The 21,656-nt window shown below is 54.2% G+C and overlaps 1 protein-coding gene across 3 annotated transcripts in view; it reads right to left on the reverse strand.

The window, feature by feature from the left end:
- The window catches only part of LOC140410250 (NACHT, LRR and PYD domains-containing protein 3-like), a 107,428-nt gene that overhangs the window by 69,420 nt on the left and 16,352 nt on the right, over nucleotides 1-21,656 (reverse strand). For all 3 annotated transcript variants that reach the window (XM_072498216.1, XM_072498215.1, XM_072498214.1), the window contains exon 2: nucleotides 3,038-3,183. The gene's annotated coding sequence lies outside the window, so the exon portion shown is untranslated. The remainder of the gene's footprint in view (nucleotides 1-3,037; nucleotides 3,184-21,656) is intronic.

A 21,656-nucleotide genomic window follows, 5' to 3' on the forward strand; every position in this document is an offset into this window, starting at 1 on the left:
GTGTGCTCCCGCGCGATGTGCCCCCCCACCCGCAGCCAGTCACATGGTGTAGAAGGGAATTTAGTGTGCGCATTAGTTGCCCGTTTAAGGGCATTCATTAATATCTAGTTGCTTGGCTATATTTTATAAGAAAAGGCACTTCCTAAAAGCATGATGGGATACTTGGCTATATTTTTCTTATTTCTGTACAAACTCTTGGAAGGGCGAATAATGTAAACAAGTGCTACAGCTGCACTATTGTTCTGCTAACAATGTGCTTTGAAATTGTTTTAGCCAGAAACAGAAAACATACTAAGATAACTTATTCCCACGGTTTGTTTTGTGCAAACATGGCTGTTTTTTGTCCTTGTTGAAATCTACCATGCAGTTTAAGTGTAGTCTCATATACACTTTGAACTCAGTAGAAATTTAAGTTACACGTCTCGGGTGCGAAATAAAATCTTTTCTTGTGTCTATTGATTATAATTGAGAGTTTGAAGAGGCTAAAGGAGCCAATGTGGTATATATTTGGACAAGGGAAGGGACGGGACTTTCACTCTAAATGAGGGTTCTTTGGGGTGCAGGTGGATATGAGGGGTTTGTGTGCTAAAAGGGGATCTTTGGGCTTTCCTAGGGCTGGGCAGGTGGGAAAGGGACCCGGGCGGGGGCCTCCACGCTGGCCGGTTTAAGCCGGTTGTTATTATGGGGACTGATATATCTTGCTGATTATTGTTTATTGTTGATGGATGTAAATGTGGGAGAAAATGTGAAAAAGGAGAATAAAATTTAAAAACAAAAATAATAATAATTGAGAGTTTGAGATCTTCTTGTGGTTACAAATTAAATGTTCTCAATAAAGCTCTGCCAGCAGCAGACTTTAAGAGATATAGAATAGAATAGAATAGAATTTACAGTGCAGAAGGAGGCCATTCGGCCCATTGAGTCTGCACCGGCTCTTGGAAAGAGCACCCTACCCAAGGTCCACACCTCCACCCTATCCCCATAACCCAGTAACCCCCCCTCAACACTAAGGGCAATTTTGGACACCAAGGGCAATTAAGCATGGCCAATCCACCTAACCTGCACATCTTTGGACGGTGGGAGGAAGGACCGGAGCACCCGGAGGAAACCCACGCACACACGGGGAGAATGTGCAGACTCCGCACAGACAGTGACCCAAGCCGGAATCGAACCTGGGACCCTGGAGCTGTGAAGCAATTGTGCTTTCCACAATGCTACCGTGCTGCCCATATAATCGACTTAGTAGTTTACAACAGATTAAACTTTCAAAATACAGGAATGGTTTCTTGCTCAAAGCAAAAACAGCTTGCGCAGACTTTAAGAGTTCGAGTGGAAATATAAAAATACAAAATAAGAATAGGAAGTAGTTAGGTAAATAGTATAGAGAGATCCCGGAATGGAAAATGGCTGCACGGACCTCTCTGTTGAAGGAGAATGTTATCAGTCTGACTCCATCTGTCTCTACCCCTGTAATGTGCTAATTGGCTTGGATAAGTCTCAAATGCAATTGGCTGGATGGTCAGTAGTCAATCATCAATATGCAACATCGCTGTAGATATGTTGCTTTTTAGATGCTTGCCGTGTGTTGGAATGTAATATGTACTTTTAATCAATTCTGGTTTCTGCTGACTGCTACGTCATGGTGAATTCATATTGTCATGGTGCCAATTTTGACCTTGATCAGATTGTGGTACAGTTTAATAATTTCTGCAATTCTGTTCATTAGAACAATGGATAGTTTATGTCAATTTAACCTTTGAGTAAAAATGTTGCAATAGCTTCTAGCTAGCCTGTAGATGTTTCAAATTCTGTGCTTTTGTTACTGCAAGCTGTATGTTTTTGTAATCTAAGTTATGCTTGAATATTTATGATGAAATCTGTTTTAAAATGGATTTCAAACTGGGCTTTAGTATTTACATTAAAATGGCTAAATCAATGATCCTTTTACTGATCAGAAATAGCTGGTTCCCTTCAGTCCTCAAGGTTGTTTATTTCATGGTATAAATATATGCTATGAGTACTGTAAAGCAGGGCGTTTGGAGTGGCCTTCTGATCACTACGTCCCCTCCAAGATTTGTGTCCAAGTAAATTACCTGAAATGAAGCTCGAAGTACCCGACTTTGTTATTTCCACCACACATGGACTGCAAGAGCTCACCCTTTAAAAGGTTACCACAGTTACTAATAGACTTGTCACCTCTTTCTTACATCAAATTGTTTTACTCTAAAATACACATAAAATTCACCGAACCGTGGCCTGCATTTTTCAGAAGGCGAGGTTTCCTTTCCTAGAAACATATCCCTGATGATTATGCCTGACCAGCAACCACTTTGTATTCAAATGTGCATTACTCGGTGGTAGACGGGACCTCTGCCACTCAATTAGGTGGAACTCCCGACCTAAAAAGCTGCGAGCCAGCACTGTAGTGGACAGGAGAGGAAATTAAGGGAGGTATGTGAGCATAATTCCCAGGGCCAGGCAACAAGGTAAGTTTAAGGTGAACCAGGGTGGAAGGCCTGAGTTGATGGAGAATGGACGGTCAGGTGTCAGTAAGAGAGGGCGGGAAGGAGGTCCAGTGACCATCAGACCTTAAGGGGTGGTGAGGGATAGGTAAGTGCCTCAAGTCTGAAGGAGGCAGCCCCCGCACGTTCCCACCCAAGATCAAAACCTGTTTATTTTCAGGCTCCCGCCATCCTCCTGCCAGCCTAAAATTGAGGCTGTTTGGGAAAGCCCTTGCCTGGCCCAGTACAATCGCTGAGATGTTGGGGATTGCGGGGACCCAGAGAGAAAACAGTTACTTCAACTTCACACTCCTCTGCTCCTCTGTCACCTTCGTGCTAAAAGCCCCACCAGCGGAGGATTGAGAGATTCAGGCCCGTGCCTTTTGAGATGGAAACTGGTTTCACTTCATTAAATAGATTAACTTGGTGGCCAGACTTTCCCAGTCTCATTCTCACGATTTCCTGACTGACCTTGAAACCTATGTGTACTATCCACAGGACCAGTGTTTGTCAGAGTAAATGGGACTTTCTCTTACCTTCCTCCCCAGTCGTGCAATGGCAACTAGTTGAATGTGAAGGGTTGGTGCTCTCACAATTCGATGCAGGTTCACCTGTAGTTCCTCAAATTACAAATCGTGTTTACTTCGAGTTGTGGACCTTTCTTGCATACTTCAGCAGTCACCTGGATATCGGAATATGGAAGGGGAGAAAGGGTGATAAATATTGATGGAGTAAAGTACTACGTCAATTTCCAGGATCCTTGGTCCATCCAGCAACTGAATTCGACAGAAAAAACATTTGGTACAAATAGAAATGCTTTAGATTTGCTGACATTAGAAACATCCTCCCGGGGTTACACACTGTCTGATCTCACTGGCTCCATCCTCCCCGGGTTACACACCGTCTGATCTCACTGACTCCATCCTCCCCGGGTTACACACTGTCTGATCTCACTGGCACAATCCTCCCCGGGTTACACACTGTCTGGTCTCAATGACTCCATCCTCCCGGGGTTACACACTGTCTGATCTCACTGACTCCATCCTCCCCGGGTTACACACTGTCTGATATCACTGGCTCCATCCTCCCCGGGTTATACACTGTCTGATCTCACTGACTCCATCCTCCCCGGGTTACACACTGTCTGATCTCACTGGCTCCATCCTCCCCGGGTTACACACTGATCTCACTGGCTCCATCCTCCCCGGGTTACACACTGTCTGATCTCACTGGCTCCATCCTCCCCGGGTTACATACTGTCTGATCTCACTGGCTCCATCCTCCCCGGGTTATACACTGTCTGATCTCACTGACTCCATCCTCCCCGGGTTACACACTGTCTGATCTCACTGTCTCCATCCTTCCCGGGTTACACACTGTCTAATCTCACTGTCTCCATCCTCCCCGGGTGACACACTGTAATCTCACTGACTCCATCCTCCCCGGGTTAAACAACGTCTAATCTCACTGACTCCATCCTCCCCGGGTTACACACCGTCTGATCTCACTGGCTCCATCCTCCCCGGGTTACACACCGTCTGATCTCACTGGCTCCATCCTCCCCGGGTTACACACTGTCTGATATCACTGGCTCCATCCTCCCCGGGTGACACACTGTCTGATCTCACTGGCTCCATCCTCCCCGGGCGACACACTGTCTGGTCTCACTGGCTCCATCCTCCCCGGGTTACACACTGTCTGATCTCACTGGCTCCATCCTCCTCGGGTTACACACTGTCTGATCTCACTGATTCCATCCTCCCCGGGTTACACACTGTCTGACCTCACTGGCTCCATCCTCCCCGGGTCACACACTGTCTGATATCACTGGCTCCATCCTCCCCGGGTCACACACTGGCTGATCTCACTGGCTCCATCCTCCCCGGGTTACACACTGTCTGATCTCACTGGCTCCATCCTCCCCGGGTTACACACCGTCTGATCTCACTCACTGCATCCTCCCCGGGTTACACACTGTCTGATCTCACTGGCTCCATCCTCCCCGGGTTACACACTGTCTGATCTCACTGGCTCCATCCTCCCCGGGTTACACACTGTCTGATCTCACTGACTCCATACTCCCCGGGTTACACACTGTCTGACCTCACTGGCTCCATCCTCCCGGGTTACTCACAGTCTGATCTCACTGGCTCCATCCTCCCAGGGTTACACACTGTCTGATCTCACTGGCTCCATCCCCCCCGGGTTACACACTGTCTGATCTCACTGGCTCCATCCTCCCCGGGTTACACACTGTCTGATCTCACTGGCTCCATCCTCCCCGGGTTACACACTGTCTGATCTCACCGGCTCCATCCTCTCCGGGCTACACACTGTCTGATCTCACTGTCTCCATCCTCCCCGGGTTACACACTGTCTGATCTCACTGGCTCCATCCTCTCCGGGTTACACACCGTCTGATCTCACTGACTCCATCCTCCCCGGGTTACACACTGTCTGATCTCACTGGCTCCATCCTCCCCGGGAAACACACTGTCTGATGTCACTGACTCCCACCTCCCCGGGTTACACACTGTCTGATCTCACTGGCTCCATCCTCTCCGGGTTACACACTGTCTGATCTCACTGGCTCCATCCTCCCCGGGTTACACACTGTCTGATCTCACTGACTCCATCCTCCCCGGGTCACACACTGGCTGATCTCACTGGCTCCATCCTCCCCGGGTTACACACTGTCTGATCTCACTGGCTCCATCCTCCCCGGGTTACACACTGTCTGATCTCAGTGGCACCATCCTCCCCGGGTTACACACTGTCTGATCTCACTGGCTCCATCCACCCCGGGTTACACACTGTCTGATCTCACTGACTCCATTCTCCCCGGGTTACACACTGTCTGATCTCACTGGCTCCATCCTCTCCGGGATACACACTGTCTGATGTCACTGACTCCCACCTCCCCGGGTTACACACTGTCTGATCTCACTGGCTCCATCCTCTCCGGGTTACACACTGTCTGATCTCACTGGCTCCATCCTCCCCGGGTTACACACTGTCTGATCTCACTGGCTCCATCCTCCCCGGGTTACACACTGTCTGATCTCACTGACTCCATCCTCCCCGGGTTACACACTGTCTGATCTCACTGGCTCCATCCTCCCGGGTTACTCACAGTCTGATCTCACTGGCTCCATCCTCCCACGGTTACACACTGTCTGATCTCACTGGCTCCATCCTCCCCGGGTTACACACTGTCTGATCTCACTGGCTCCATCCTCCCCGGGTTACACACTGTCTGATCTCACTGGCTCCATCCTCCCCGGGTTACACACTGTCTGATCTCACCGGCTCCATCCTCTCCGGGCTACACACTGTCTGATCTCACTGTCTCCATCCTCCCCGGGTTACACACTGTCTGATCTCACTGGCTCCATCCTCTCCGGGTTACACACCGTCTGATCTCACTGACTCCATCCTCCCCGGGTTACACACTGTCTGATCTCACTGGCTCCATCCTCCCCGGGATACACACTGTCTGATGTCACTGACTCCCACCTCCCCGGGTTACACACTGTCTGATCTCACTGGCTCCATCCTCTCCGGGTTACACACTGTCTGACCTCACTGGCTCCATCCTCCCCGGGTTACACACTGTCTGATCTCACTGACTCCATCCTCCCCGGGTCACACACTGGCTGATCTCACTGGCTCCATCCTCCCCGGGTTACACACTGTCTGATCTCACTGGCTCCATCCTCCCCGGGTTACACACTGTCTGATCTCAGTGGCACCATCCTCCCCGGGTTACACACTGTCTGATCTCACTGGCTCCATCCACCCCGGGTTACACACTGTCTGATCTCACTGACTCCATTCTCCCCGGGTTACACACTGTCTGATCTCACTGGCTCCATCCTCCCCGGGTTACTCACTGTCTGATCTCACTGGCTCCATCCTCCCCGGGTTACACACTGTCTGATCTCACTGGCTCCATCCTCCCCGGGTTACACACTGTCTGATCTCACTGGCTCCATCCTCCCAGGGTTACACACTGTCTGATCTCACTGGCTCCATCCTCCCCGGGTTACACACAGTCTGATCTCACCGGCTCCATCCTCTCCGAGTTACACACTGTCTGATCTCACTGACTCCATCCTCCCCGGGTTACACACTGTCTGATCTCACTGGCTCCATCCTCTCGGGGTAACACACCGTCTGATCTCACTGACTCCATCCTCCCCGGGTTACACACTGTCTGATCTCACTGGCTCCATCCTCCCCGCGATACACACTGTCTGATGTCACTGACTCCCACCTCCCGGGGTTACACACTGTCTGATCTCACTGGCTCCATCCTCCCCGGGTTACACACTGTCTGATCTCACTGGCTCCATCCTCCCCGGGTTACACACTGTCTGATCTCACTGACACCATCCTCCCCGGGTCACACACTGTCTGATCTCACTGGCTCCATTCTCCCCGGGTTACACACTGTCTGATCTCACTGGCTCCATCCTCCCCGGGTTACACACTGTCTGATCTCACTGACTCCATCCTCCCCGGGTTACACACTGTCTGATCTCACTGGCTCCATCCTCCCCGGGTTACACACTGTCTGATCTCACTGGCACCATCCTCCCCGGGTTACACACTGTCTGATCTCACTGGCTCCATCCTCCCCGGGTTACACACTGTCTGATCTCACTGACACCATCCTCCCCGGGTTACACACTGTCTGATCTCACTGGCTCCATCCTCCCCGGGTTACACACTGTCTGATCTCACTGGCTCCATCCACCCCGGGTTACACACTGTCTGATCTCACTGGCTCCATCCTCCCGGGTTACACACTGTCTGATCTCACTGGCTCCATCCTCCCCGGGTTACACACTGTCTGATCTCACTGGCTCCATCCTCCCTGGGTTCCACACTGTCTGATCTCACTGGCTCCATCCTCCCCGGGTTACACACTGTCTGATCTCACTGACACCATCCTCCCCGGGTTACACTCTGTCTAATCTCACTGGCTCCATCCTCCCCGTGTTACACACTGTCTGATCTCACTGGCTCCATCCTCCCCGGATTACACACTGTCTGATCACACTGGCTCCATCCTCCCCGGGTTACACACTGTCTGATCTCACTGGCTCCATCCTCCCCGGGTTACACACTGTATGATCTCACTGGCTCCATCCTCCCCGGGTTACACACTGTCTGATCTCACTGACTCCATCCTCCCCGGGTTACACATTGTCTGATCTCATGGCTCCATCCTCCCCGGGTTACACACTGTCAGATCTCACTGGCTCCATTCTCCCCGGGTTACACACTGTCTGATCTCACTGACTCCATCCTCCCCGGGTTACACACTGTCTGATCTCACTGGCTCCATCCTCCCCGGGTTACACACTGTCTGATCTCACTGGCTCCATCATAGAATATACAGTGCAGAAGGAGGCCATTCGGCCCATCGAGTCTGCACCGGCTCTTGGAAAGAGCACCCTACCCAAGGTCCACGCTTCCACCCTATCCCCATAACCCAGTAACCTCACCCAACACTAAGGGCAATTTTGGACACTAAGGGCAATTTATCATGGCCAATCCACCTAACCTGCACATCTTTGGACTGTGGGAGGAAACCGGAGCACCCGGAGGAAACCCACGCACACACGGGGAGGATGTGCAGACTCCGCACAGACAGTGACCCAAGCCGGAATCGAACCTGGGACCCTGGAGCTGTGAAGCATTTGTGCTAACCACTATGCTACCGTGCTGCCCGTCCTCCCCGGGTTACACACTGTCTAATCTCACTGACTCCATCCTCCCCGGGTTACACACTGTCTGATCTCACTGGCTCCATCCTCCCCGGGTTATACACTGTCTTATCTCACTGACTCCATCCTCCCCAGGTTACACACTGTCTGATCTCACTGGCTCCATCCTCCCCGGGATACACACTGTCTGATGTCACTGACTCCCACCTCCCCGGGTTACAGACTGTCTGATCTCACTGGCTCCATCCTCTCCGGGTTACACACTGTCTGATCTCACCGGCTCCATCCTCTCCGAGTTACACACTGTCTGATCTCACTGTCTCCATCCTCCCCGGATTACACACTGTCTGATCTCACTGGCTCCATCCTCTCCGGGTTACACACCGTCTGATCTCACTGACTCCATCCTCCCCGGGTTACACACTGTCTGATCTCACTGGCTCCATCCTCCGCGGGATACACACTGTCTGATCTCACTGGCTCCATCCTCCCCGGGTTACACACTGTCTGATCTCACTGGCTCAATCCTCCCCGGGTTACACACTGTCTGATCTCACTGACTCCATCCTCCCCGGGTTACACACTGTCTGATCTCACTGGCTCCATCCTCCCGGGTTACTCACAGTCTGATCTCACTGGCTCCATCCTCCCAGGGTTACACACTGTTTGATCTCACTGGCTCCATCCTCCCCGGGTTACACACTGTCTGATCTCACTGGCTCCATCCTCCCCGGGTTACACACTGTCTGATCTCACTGGCTCCATCCTCCCCGGGTTACACACTGTCTGATCTCACCGGCTCCATCCTCTCCGGGCTACACACTGTCTGATCTCACTGTCTCCATCCTCCCCGGGTTACACACTGTCTGATCTCAGTGGCACCATCCTCCCCGGGTTACACACTGTCTGATCTCACTGGCTCCATCCACCCCGGGTTACACACTGTCTGATCTCACTGGCTCCATCCTCCCCGGGTTACACACTGTCTGATCTCACTGGCTCCATCCACCCCGGGTTACACACTGTCTGATCTCACTGGCTCCTTCCTCCCAGGGTTACACACTGTCTGATCTCACTGGCTCCATCCTCCCCGGGTTACACACTGTCTGATCTCACCGGCTCCATCCTCTCCGAGTTACACACTGTCTGATCTCACTGACTCCATCCTCCCCGGGTTACACACTGTCTGATCTCACTGGCTCCATCCTCTCGGGGTAACACACCGTCTGATCTCACTGACTCCATCCTCCCCGGGTTACACACTGTCTGATCTCACTGGCTCCATCCTCCCCGCGATACACACTGTATGATGTCACTGACTCCCACCTCCCCGGGTTACACACTGTCTGATCTCACTGGCTCCATCCTCCCCGGGTTACACACTGTCTGATCTCACTGGCTCCATCCTCCCCGGGTTACACACTGTCTGATCTCACTGACACCATCCTCCCCGGGTCACACACTGTCTGATCTCACTGGCTCCATCCTCCCCGGGTTACACACTGTCTGATCTCACTGGCTCCATCCTCCCCGGGTTACACACTGTCTGATCTCACTGACTCCATCCTCCCCGGGTTACACACTGTCTGATCTCACTGGCTCCATCCTCCCCGGGTTACACACTGTCTGATCTCACTGGCTCCATCCTCCCCGGGTTACACACTGTCTGATCTCAGTGGCACCATCCTCCCCGGGTTACACACTGTCTGATCTCACTGGCTCCATCCACCCCGGGTTACACACTGTCTGATCTCACTGACTCCATTCTCCCCGGGTTACACACTGTCTGATCTCACTGGCTCCATCCTCCCCGGGTTACTCACTGTCTGATCTCACTGGCTCCATCCTCCCCGGGTTACACACTGTCTGATCTCACTGGCTCCATCCTCCCCGGGTTACACACTGTCTGATCTCACTGGCTCCATCCTCCCAGGGTTACACACTGTCTGATCTCACTGGCTCCATCCTCCCCGGGTTACACACTGTCTGATCTCACCGGCTCCATCCTCTCCGAGTTACACACTGTCTGATCTCACTGACTCCATCCTCCCCGGGTTACACACTGTCTGATCTCACTGGCTCCATCCTCTCGGGGTAACACACCGTCTGATCTCACTGACTCCATCCTCCCCGGGTTACACACTGTCTGATCTCACTGGCTCCATCCTCCCCGCGATACACACTGTCTGATGTCACTGACTCCCACCTCCCCGGGTTACACACTGTCTGATCTCACTGGCTCCATCCTCCCCGGGTTACACACTGTCTGATCTCACTGGCTCCATCCTCCCCGGGTTACACACTGTCTGATCTCACTGACACCATCCTCCCCGGGTCACACACTGTCTGATCTCACTGGCTCCATTCTCCCCGGGTTACACACTGTCTGATCTCACTGGCTCCATCCTCCCCGGGTTACACACTGTCTGATCTCACTGACTCCATCCTCCCCGGGTTACACACTGTCTGATCTCACTGGCTCCATCCTCCCCGGGTTACACACTGTCTGATCTCACTGGCACCATCCTCCCCGGGTTACACACTGTCTGATCTCACTGGCTCCATCCTCCCCGGGTTACACACTGTCTGATCTCACTGACACCATCCTCCCCGGGTTACACACTGTCTGATCTCACTGGCTCCATCCTCCCCGGGTTACACACTGTCTGATCTCACTGGCTCCATCCACCCCGGGTTACACACTGTCTGATCTCACTGGCTCCATCCTCCCGGGTTACACACTGTCTGATCTCACTGGCTCCATCCTCCCCGGGTTACACACTGTCTGATCTCACTGGCTCCATCCTCCCTGGGTTCCACACTGTCTGATCTCACTGGCTCCATCCTCCCCGGGTTACACACTGTCTGATCTCACTGACACCATCCTCCCCGGGTTACACTCTGTCTAATCTCACTGGCTCCATCCTCCCCGTGTTACACACTGTCTGATCTCACTGGCTCCATCCTCCCCGGGTTACACACTGTCTGATCACACTGGCTCCATCCTCCCCGGGTTACACACTGTCTGATCTCACTGGCTCCATCCTCCCCGGGTTACACACTGTATGATCTCACTGGCTCCATCCTCCCCGGGTTACACACTGTCTGATCTCACTGGCTCCATCATCCCCGGGTTACACACTGTCTGATCTCACTGACTCCATCCTCCCCGGGTTACACATTGTCTGATCTCATGGCTCCATCCTCCCCGGGTTACACACTGTCTGATCTCACTGGCTCCATCATCCCCGGGTTACACACTGTCTGATCTCACTGACTCCATCCTCCCCGGGTTACACATTGTCTGATCTCATGGCTCCATCCTCCCCGGGTTACACACTGTCTGATCTCATGGCTCCATCCTCCCCGGGTTACACACTGTCAGATCTCACTGGCTCCATTCTCCCCGGGTTACACACTGTCTGACCTCACTGACTCCATCCTCCCCGGGTTACACACTGTCTGATCTCACTGGCTCCATCCTCCCCGGGTTACACACTGTCTGATCTCACTGGCTCCATCATAGAATTTACAGTGCAGAAGGAGGCCATTCGGCCCATCGAGTCTGCACCGGCTCTTGGAAAGAGCACCCTACCCAAGGTCCACGCTTCCACCCTATCCCCATAACCCAGTAACCTCACCCAACACTAAGGGCAATTTTGGACACTAAGGGCAATTTATCATGGCCAATCCACCTAACCTGCACATCTTTGGACTGTGGGAGGAAACCGGAGCACCCGGAGGAAACCCACGCACACACGGGGAGGATGTGCAGACTCCGCACAGACAGTGACCCAAGCCGGAATCGAACCTGGGACCCTGGAGCTGTGAAGCATTTGTGCTAACCACTATGCTACCGTGCTGCCCGTCCTCCCCGGGTTACACACTGTCTGATCTCACTGACTCCATCCTCCCCGGGTTACACACTGTCTGATCTCACTGGCTCCATCCTCCCCGGGTTATACACTGTCTGATCTCACTGACTCCATCCTCCCCAGGTTACACACTGTCTGATCTCACTGGCTCCATCCTCCCCGGGTTACACACTGTCTGATCTCACTGACTCCATCCTCCCCGGGTTACACACTGTCTGATCTCACTGACTCCATCCTCCCCGGGTTACCCATGTCTGATCTCACTGACTCCATCCTCCCCGGGTTACACACTGTCTGATCTCACTGGCTCCATCCTCCCCGGGTTACACACTGTCTGATCTCACTGGCTCCATCCACCCCGGTTTACACACTGTATGATCTCACTGTCTCCATCCTCCCCGGGTTACACACTGTCTGATCTCACTGGCTCCATCCTCTCCGGGTTACACACCGTCTGATCTCACTGACTCCATCCTCCCCGGGTTACACACTGTCTGATCTCACTGGCTCCATCCTCCCCGGGATACACACTGTCTGATGTCACTGACTCCCACCTCCCCGGGTTACAGACTGTCTGATTTCACTGGCTCCATCCTCTCCGGGTTACACACTGTCTGATCTCACCGGCTCCATCCTCTCCGAGTTACACACTGTCTGATCTCACTGTCTCCATCCTCCCCGGATTACACACTGTCTGATCTCACTGGCTCCATCGTCTCCGGATTACACACCGTCTGATCTCACTGACTCCATCCTCCCCGGGTTACACACTGTCTGATCTCACTGGCTCCATCCTCCCCGGGATACACACTGTCTGATGTCACTGACTCCCACCTCCCCGGGTTACACACTGTCTGATCTCACTGGCTCCATCCTCTCCGGGTTACACACTGTCTGATCTCACTGGCTCCATCCTCCCCGGGTTACACACTGTCTGATCTCACTGGCTCCATCCTCCCCGGGTTACACACTGTCTGATCTCACTGACTCCATCCTCCCCGGGTTACACACTGTCTGATCTCACTGGCTCCATCCTCCCGGGTTACTCACAGTCTGATCTCACTGGCTCCATCTTCCCAGGGTTACACACTGTCTGATCTCACTGGCTCCATCCTCCCCGGGTTACACACTGTCTGATCTCACTGGCTCCATCCTCCCCGGGTTACACACTGTCTGATCTCACTGGCTCCATCCTCCCCGGGTTACACACTGTCTGATCTCACCGGCTCCATCCTCTCCGGGCTACACACTGTCTGATCTCACTGTCTCCATCCTCCCCGGGTTACACACTGTCTGATCTCACTGGCTCCATCCTCTCCGGGTTACACACCGTCTGATCTCACTGACTCCATCCTCCCCGGGTTACACACTGTCTGATCTCACTGTCTCCATCCTCCCCGGGATACACACTGTCTGATGTCACTGACTCCCACCTCCCCGGGTTACACACTGTCTGATCTCACTGGCTCCATCCTCTCCGGGTTACACACTGTCTGATCTCACTGGCTCCATCCTCCCCGGGTTACACACTGTCTGATCTCACTGACTCCATCCTCCCCGGGTCACACACTGGCTGATCTCACTGGCTCCATCCTCCCCGGGTTACACACTGTCTGATCTCACTGGCTCCATCCTCCCCGGGTGACACACTGTCTGATCTCAGTGGCGCCATCCTCCCCGGGTTACACACTGTCTGATCTCACTGGCTCCATCCACCCCGGGTTACACACTGTCTGATCTCACTGACTCCATTCTCCCCGGGTTACACACTGTCTGATCTCACTGGCTCCATCCTCCCCGGGTTACTCACTGTCTGATCTCACTGGCTCCATCCTCCCCGGGTTACACACTGTCTGATCTCACTGGCTCCATCCTCCCCGGGTTACACACTGTCTGATCTCACTGGCTCCATCCTCCCAGGGTTACACACTGTAAGATCTCACTGGCTCCATCCTCCCCGGGTTACACACTGTCTGATCTCACCGGCTCCATCCTCTCCGAGTTACACACTGTCTGATCTCACTGACTCCATCCTCCCCGGGTTACACACTGTCTGATCTCACTGGCTCCATCCTCTCGGGGTAACACACCGTCTGATCTCACTGACTCCATCCTCCCCGGGTTACACACTGTCTGATCTCACTGGCTCCATCCTCCCCGCGATACACACTGTCTGATGTCACTGACTCCCACCTCCCCGGGTTACACACTGTCTGATCTCACTGGCTCCATCCTCCCCGGGTTACACACTGTCTGATCTCACTGGCTCCATCCTCCCCGGGTTACACACTGTCTGATCTCACTGACACCATCCTCCCCGGGTCACACACTGTCTGATCTCACTGGCTCCATCCTCCCCGGGTTACACACTGTCTGATCTCACTGGCTCCATCCTCCCCGGGTTACACACTGTCTGATCTCACTGACACCATCCTCCCCGGGTTACACTCTGTCTGATCTCACTGGCTCCATCCTCCCCGTGTTACACACTGTCTGATCTCACTGGCTCCATCCTCCCCGGGTTACACACTGTCTGATCTCACTGGCTCCATCCTCCCCGGGTTACACACTGTCTGATCTTACTGGCTCCATCCTCCCCGGGTTACACACTGTCTGATCTCACTGGCTCCATCCTCCCCGGGTTACACACTGTCTGATCTCACTGGCTCCATCCACCCCGGGTTACACACTGTCTGATCTCACTGGCTCCATCCTCCCGGGTTACACACTGTCTGATCTCACTGGCTCCATCCTCCCCGGGTTACACACTGTCTGATCTCACTGGCTCCATCCTCCCTGGGTTCCACACTGTCTGATCACACTGGCTCCATCCTCCCCGGGTTACACACTGTCTGATCTCACTGGCTCCATCATCCCCGGGTTACACACTGTCTGATCTCACTGACTCCATCCTCCCCGGGTTACACATTGTCTGATCTCATGGCTCCATCCTCCCCGGGTTACACACTGTCAGATCTCACTGGCTCCATTCTCCCCGGGTTACACACTGTCTGATCTCACTGACTCCATCCTCCCCGGGTTACACACTGTCTGATCTCACTGGCTCCATCCTCCCCGGGTTACACACTGTCTGATCTCACTGGCTCCATCATAGAATTTACAGTGCAGAAGGAGGCCATTCGGCCCATCGAGTCTGCACCGGCTCTTGGAAAGAGCACCCTACCCAAGGTCCACGCTTCCACCCTATCCCCATAACCCAGTAACCTCACCCAACACTAAGGGCAATTTTGGACACTAAGGGCAATTTATCATGGCCAATCCACCTAACCTGCGCATCTTTGGACTGTGGGAGGAAACCGGAGCACCCGGAGGAAACCCACGCACACACGGGGAGGATGTGCAGACTCCGCACAGACAGTGACCCAAGCCGGAATCGAACCTGGGACCCTGGAGCTGTGAAGCATTTGTGCTAACCACTATGCTACCATGCTGCCCGTCCTCCCCGGGTTACACACTGTCTGATCTCACTGACTCCATCCTCCCCGGGTTACACACTGTCTGATCTCACTGGCTCCATCCTCCCCGGGTTATACACTGTCTGATCTCACTGACTCCATCCTCCCCAGGTTACACACTGTCTGATCTCACTGACTCCATCCTCCCCGGGTTACACACTGTCTGATCTCACTGACTCCATCCTCCCCGGGTTACACACTGTCTGATCTCACTGACTCCATCCTCCCCGGGTTACCCATGTCTGATCTCACTGACTCCATCCTCCCCGGGTTACACACTGTCTGATCTCACTGGCTCCATCCTCCCCGGGTTACACACTGTCTGATCTCACTGGCTCCATCCACCCCGGTTTACACACTGTATGATCTCACTGTCTCCATCCTCCCCGGGTTACACACTGTCTGATCTCACTGGCTCCATCCTCTCCGGGTTACACACCGTCTGATCTCACTGACTCCATCCTCCCCGGGTTACACACTGTCTGATCTCACTGGCTCCATCCTCCCCGGGATACACACTGTCTGATGTCACTGACTCCCACCTCCCCGGGTTACAGACTGTCTGATCTCACTGGCTCCATCCTCTCCGGGTTACACACTGTCTGATCTCACCGGCTCCATCCTCTCCGAGTTACACACTGTCTGATCTCACTGTCTCCATCCTCCCCGGATTACACACTGTCTGAACTCACTGGCTCCATCCTCTCCGGGTTACACACCGTCTGATCTCACTGACTCCATCCTCCCCGGGTTACACACTGTCTGATCTCACTGGCTCCATCCTCCCCGGGATACACACTGTCTGATGTCACTGACTCCCACCTCCCCGGGTTACACACTGTCTGATCTCACTGGCTCCATCCTCTCCGGGTTACACACTGTCTGATCTCACTGACTCCATCCTCCCCGGGTTACACACTGTCTGATCTCACTGACTCCATCCTCCCCGGGTTACACACTGTCTGATCTCACTGGCTCCATCCTCCCCGGGTTACACACTGTCTGATCTCACTGGCTCCATCCTCCCCGGGTTACACACTGTCTGATCTCACTGGCTCCATCCTCCCCGGGTTACACACTGTCTGATCTCACTGGCTCCATCCTCCCCGGGTTACACACTGTCTGATTTCACTGACACCATCCTCCCCGGGTCACACACTGTCTGATCTCAGTGGCTCCATCCTCCCTGGGTTACACACTGTCTGATCTCACTGGCTCCATCCTCCCCGGGTTACACACTGTCTGATCTCACTGACTCCATCCTCCCCGGGTTACACACTGTCTGATCTCACTGGCTCCATCCTCCCCGGGTCACACACTGGCTGATCTCACTGGCTCCATCCTCCCCGGGTTACACACTGTCTGATCTCACTGGCTCCATCCTCCCCGGGTTACACACTGTCTGATCTCAGTGGCACCATCCTCCCCGGGTTACACACTGTCTGATCTCACTGGCTCCATCCACCCCGGGTTACACACTGTCTGATCTCACTGACTCCATTCTCCCCGGGTTACACACTGTCTGATCTCACTGGCTCCATCCTCCCCGGTTTACTCACTGTCTGATCTCACTGGCTCCATCCTCCCCGGGTTACACACTGTCTGATCTCACTGGCTCCATCCTCCCCGGGTTACACACTGTCTGAACTCACTGGCTCCATCCTCCCAGGGTTACACACTGTCTGATCTCACTGGCTCCATCCTCCCCGGGTTACACACTGTCTGATCTCACAGGCTCCATCCTCTCCGAGTTACACACTGTCTGATCTCACTGACTCCATCCTCCCCGGGTTACACACTGTCTGATCTCACTGGCTCCATCCTCTCGGGGTAACAAACCGTCTGATCTCACTGACACCATCCTCCCCGGGTCACACACTGTCTGATCTCACTGGCTCCATCCTCCCCGGGTTACACACTGTCTGATCTCACTGGCTCCATCCTCCCCGGGTTACACACTGTCTGATCTCACTGACTCCATCCTCCCCGGGTTACACACTGTCTGATCTCACTGGCTCCATCCTCCCCGGGTTACACACTGTCTGATCTCACTGGCACCATCCTCCCCGGGTTACACACTGTCTGATCTCACTGGCTCCATCCTCCCCGGGTTAGACACTGTCTGATCTCACTGACACCATCCTCCCCGGGTTACACTCTGTCTGATCTCACTGGCTTCATCCTCCCCGGGTTACACACTGTCTGATCTCACTGGCTCCATCCTCCCCGGGTTACACACTGTCTGATCTTACTGGCTCCATCCTCCCCGGGTTACACACTGTCTGATCTCACTGGCTCCATCCTCCCCGGGTTACACACTGTCTGACCTCACTGGCTCCATCCACCCCGGGTTACACGCTGTCTGATCTCACTGGCTCCATCCTCCCCGGGTTACACACTGTCTGATCTCACTGGCTCCATCCTCCCCGGGTTACACACTGTCTGATCTCACTGGCTCCATCCTCCCTGGGTTCCACACTGTCTGATCTCACTGGCTCCATCCACCCCGGGTTACACACTGTCTGATCTCACTGACACCATCCTCCCCGGGTTACACTCTGTCTAATCTCACTGGCTCCATCCTCCCCGTGTTACACACTGTCTGATCTCACTGGCTCCATCCTCCCCGGGTTACACACTGTCTGATCACACTGGCTCCATCCTCCCCGGGTTACACACTGTCTGATCTCACTGGCTCCATCCTCCCTGGGTTACACACTGTATGATCTCACTGGCTCCATCCTACCCGGGTTACACACTGTCTGATCTCACTGGCTCCATCATCCCCGGGTTACACACTGTGTGATCTCACTGACTCCATCCTCCCCGGGTTACACATTGTCTGATCTCATGGCTCCATCCTCCCCGGGTTACACACTGTCAGATCTCACTGGCTCCATTCTCCCCGGGTTACACACTGTCTGATCTCACTGGCTCCATCCTGCCCGGGTTACACACTGTCTGATCTCACTGGCTCCATCCTCCCCGGGTTACACACTGTCTGATCTCACTGGCTCCATCCTCCCCGGGTTACACACTGTCTGATCTCACTGGCTCCATCCTCCCCGGGTTACACACTGTCTGATCTCACTGGCTCCATCCTCCCCGGGTTACACACTGTCTGATCTCACTGGCTCCATCCTCCCTGGGTTCCACACTGTCTGATCTCACTGGCTCCATCCTCCCCGGGTTACACACTGTCTGATCTCACTGACACCATCCTCCCCGGGTTACACTCTGTCTAATCTCACTGGCTCCATCCTCCCCGTGTTACACACTGTCTGATCTCACTGGCTCCATCCTCCCCGGGTTACACACTGTCTGATCACACTGGCTCCATCCTCCCCGGGTTACACACTGTCTGATCTCACTGGCTCCATCCTCCCCGGGTTACACACTGTATGATCTCACTGGCTCCATCCTCCCCGGGTTACACACTGTCTGATCTCACTGGCTCCATCATCCCCGGGTTACACACTGTCTGATCTCACTGACTCCATCCTCCCCGGGTTACACATTGTCTGATCTCATGGCTCCATCCTCCCCGGGTTACACACTGTCAGATCTCACTGGCTCCATTCTCCCCGGGTTACACACTGTCTGATCTCACTGACTCCATCCTCCCCGGGTTACACACTGTCTGATCTCACTGGCTCCATCCTCCCCGGGTTACACACTGTCTGATCTCACTGGCTCCATCATAGAATTTACAGTGCAGAAGGAGGCCATTCGGCCCATCGAGTCTGCACCGGCTCTTGGAAAGAGCACCCTACCCAAGGTCCACGCTTCCACCCTATCCCCATAACCCAGTAACCTCACCCAACACTAAGGGCAATTTTGGACACTAAGGGCAATTTATCATGGCCAATCCACCTAACCTGCACATCTTTGGACTGTGGGAGGAAACCGGAGCACCCGGAGGAAACCCACGCACACACGGGGAGGATGTGCAGACTCCGCACAGACAGTGACCCAAGCCGGAATCGAACCTGGGACCCTGGAGCTGTGAAGCATTTGTGCTAACCACTATGCTACCGTGCTGCCCGTCCTCCCCGGGTTACACACTGTCTGATCTCACTGACTCCATCCTCCCCGGGTTACACACTGTCTGATCTCACTGGCTCCATCCTCCCCGGGTTACACACTGTCTGATCTCACTGGCTCCATCCTCCCCGGGTTACACACTGTCTGATCTCACTGGCTCCATCCACCCCGGGTTACACACTGTCTGATCTCACTGGCTCCATCCTCCCGGGTTACACACTGTCTGATCTCACTGGCTCCATCCTCCCCGGGTTACACACTGTCTGATCTCACTGGCTCCATCCTCCCTGGGTTCCACACTGTCTGATCTCACTGGCTCCATCCTCCCCGGGTTACACACTGTCTGATCTCACTGACACCATCCTCCCCGGGTTACACTCTGTCTAATCTCACTGGCTCCATCCTCCCCGTGTTACACACTGTCTGATCTCACTGGCTCCATCCTCCCCGGGTTACACACTGTCTGATCACACTGGCTCCATCCTCCCCGGGTTACACACTGTCTGATCTCACTGGCTCCATCCTCCCCGGGTTACACACTGTATGATCTCACTGGCTCCATCCTCCCCGGGTTACACACTGTCTGATCTCACTGGCTCCATCATCCCCGGGTTACACACTGTCTGATCTCACTGACTCCATCCTCCCCGGGTTACACATTGTCTGATCTCATGGCTCCATCCTCCCCGGGTTACACACTGTCAGATCTCACTGGCTCCATTCTCCCCGGGTTACACACTGTCTGATCTCACTGACTCCATCCTCCCCGGGTTACACACTGTCTGATCTCACTGGCTCCATCCTCCCCGGGTTACACACTGTCTGATCTCACTGGCTCCATCATCCCCGGGTTACACACTGTCTGATCTCACTGACTCCATCCTCCCCGGGTTACACATTGTCTGATCTCATGGCTCCATCCTCCCCGGGTTACACACTGTCAGATCTCACTGGCTCCATTCTCCCCGGGTTACACACTGTCTGATCTCACTGACTCCATCCTCCCCGGGTTACACACTGTCTGATCTCACTGGCTCCATCCTCCCCGGGTTACACACTGTCTGATCTCACTGGCTCCATCATAGAATTTACAGTGCAGAAGGAGGCCATTCGGCCCATCGAGTCTGCACCGGCTCTTGGAAAGAGCACCCTACCCAAGGTCCACGCTTCCACCCTATCCCCATAACCCAGTAACCTCACCCAACACTAAGGGCAATTTTGGACACTAAGGGCAATTTATCATGGCCAATCCACCTAACCTGCACATCTTTGGACTGTGGGAGGAAACCGGAGCACCCGGAGGAAACCCACGCACACACGGGGAGGATGTGCAGACTCCGCACAGACAGTGACCCAAGCCGGAATCGAACCTGGGACCCTGGAGCTGTGAAGCATTTGTGCTAACCACTATGCTACCGTGCTGCCCGTCCTCCCCGGGTTACACACTGTCTGATCTCACTGACTCCATCCTCCCCGGGTTACACACTGTCTGATCTCACTGGCTCCATCCTCCCCGGGTTATACACTGTCTGATCTCACTGACTCCATCCTCCCCAGGTTACACACTGTCTGATCTCACTGGCTCCATCCTCCCCGGGTTACACACTGTCTGATCTCACTGACTCCATCCTCCCCGGGTTACACACTGTCTGATCTCACTGACTCCATCCTCCCCGGGTTACCCATGTCTGATCTCACTGACTCCATCCTCCCCGGGTTACACACTGTCTGATCTCACTGGCTCCATCCTCCCCGGGTTACACACTGTCTGATCTCACTGGCTCCATCCACCCCGGTTTACACACTGTATGATCTCACTGTCTCCATCCTCCCCGGGTTACACACTGTCTGATCTCACTGGCTCCATCCTCTCCGGGTTACACACCGTCTGATCTCACTGACTCCATCCTCCCCGGGTTACACACTGTCTGATCTCACTGGCTCCATCCTCCCCGGGATACACACTGTCTGATGTCACTGACTCCCACCTCCCCGGGTTACAGACTGTCTGATCTCACTGGCTCC

The sequence above is a fragment of the Scyliorhinus torazame genome, chromosome 4 (assembly GCF_047496885.1).
Source record: "Scyliorhinus torazame isolate Kashiwa2021f chromosome 4, sScyTor2.1, whole genome shotgun sequence".
Lineage (NCBI taxonomy): Eukaryota > Metazoa > Chordata > Chondrichthyes > Carcharhiniformes > Scyliorhinidae > Scyliorhinus > Scyliorhinus torazame.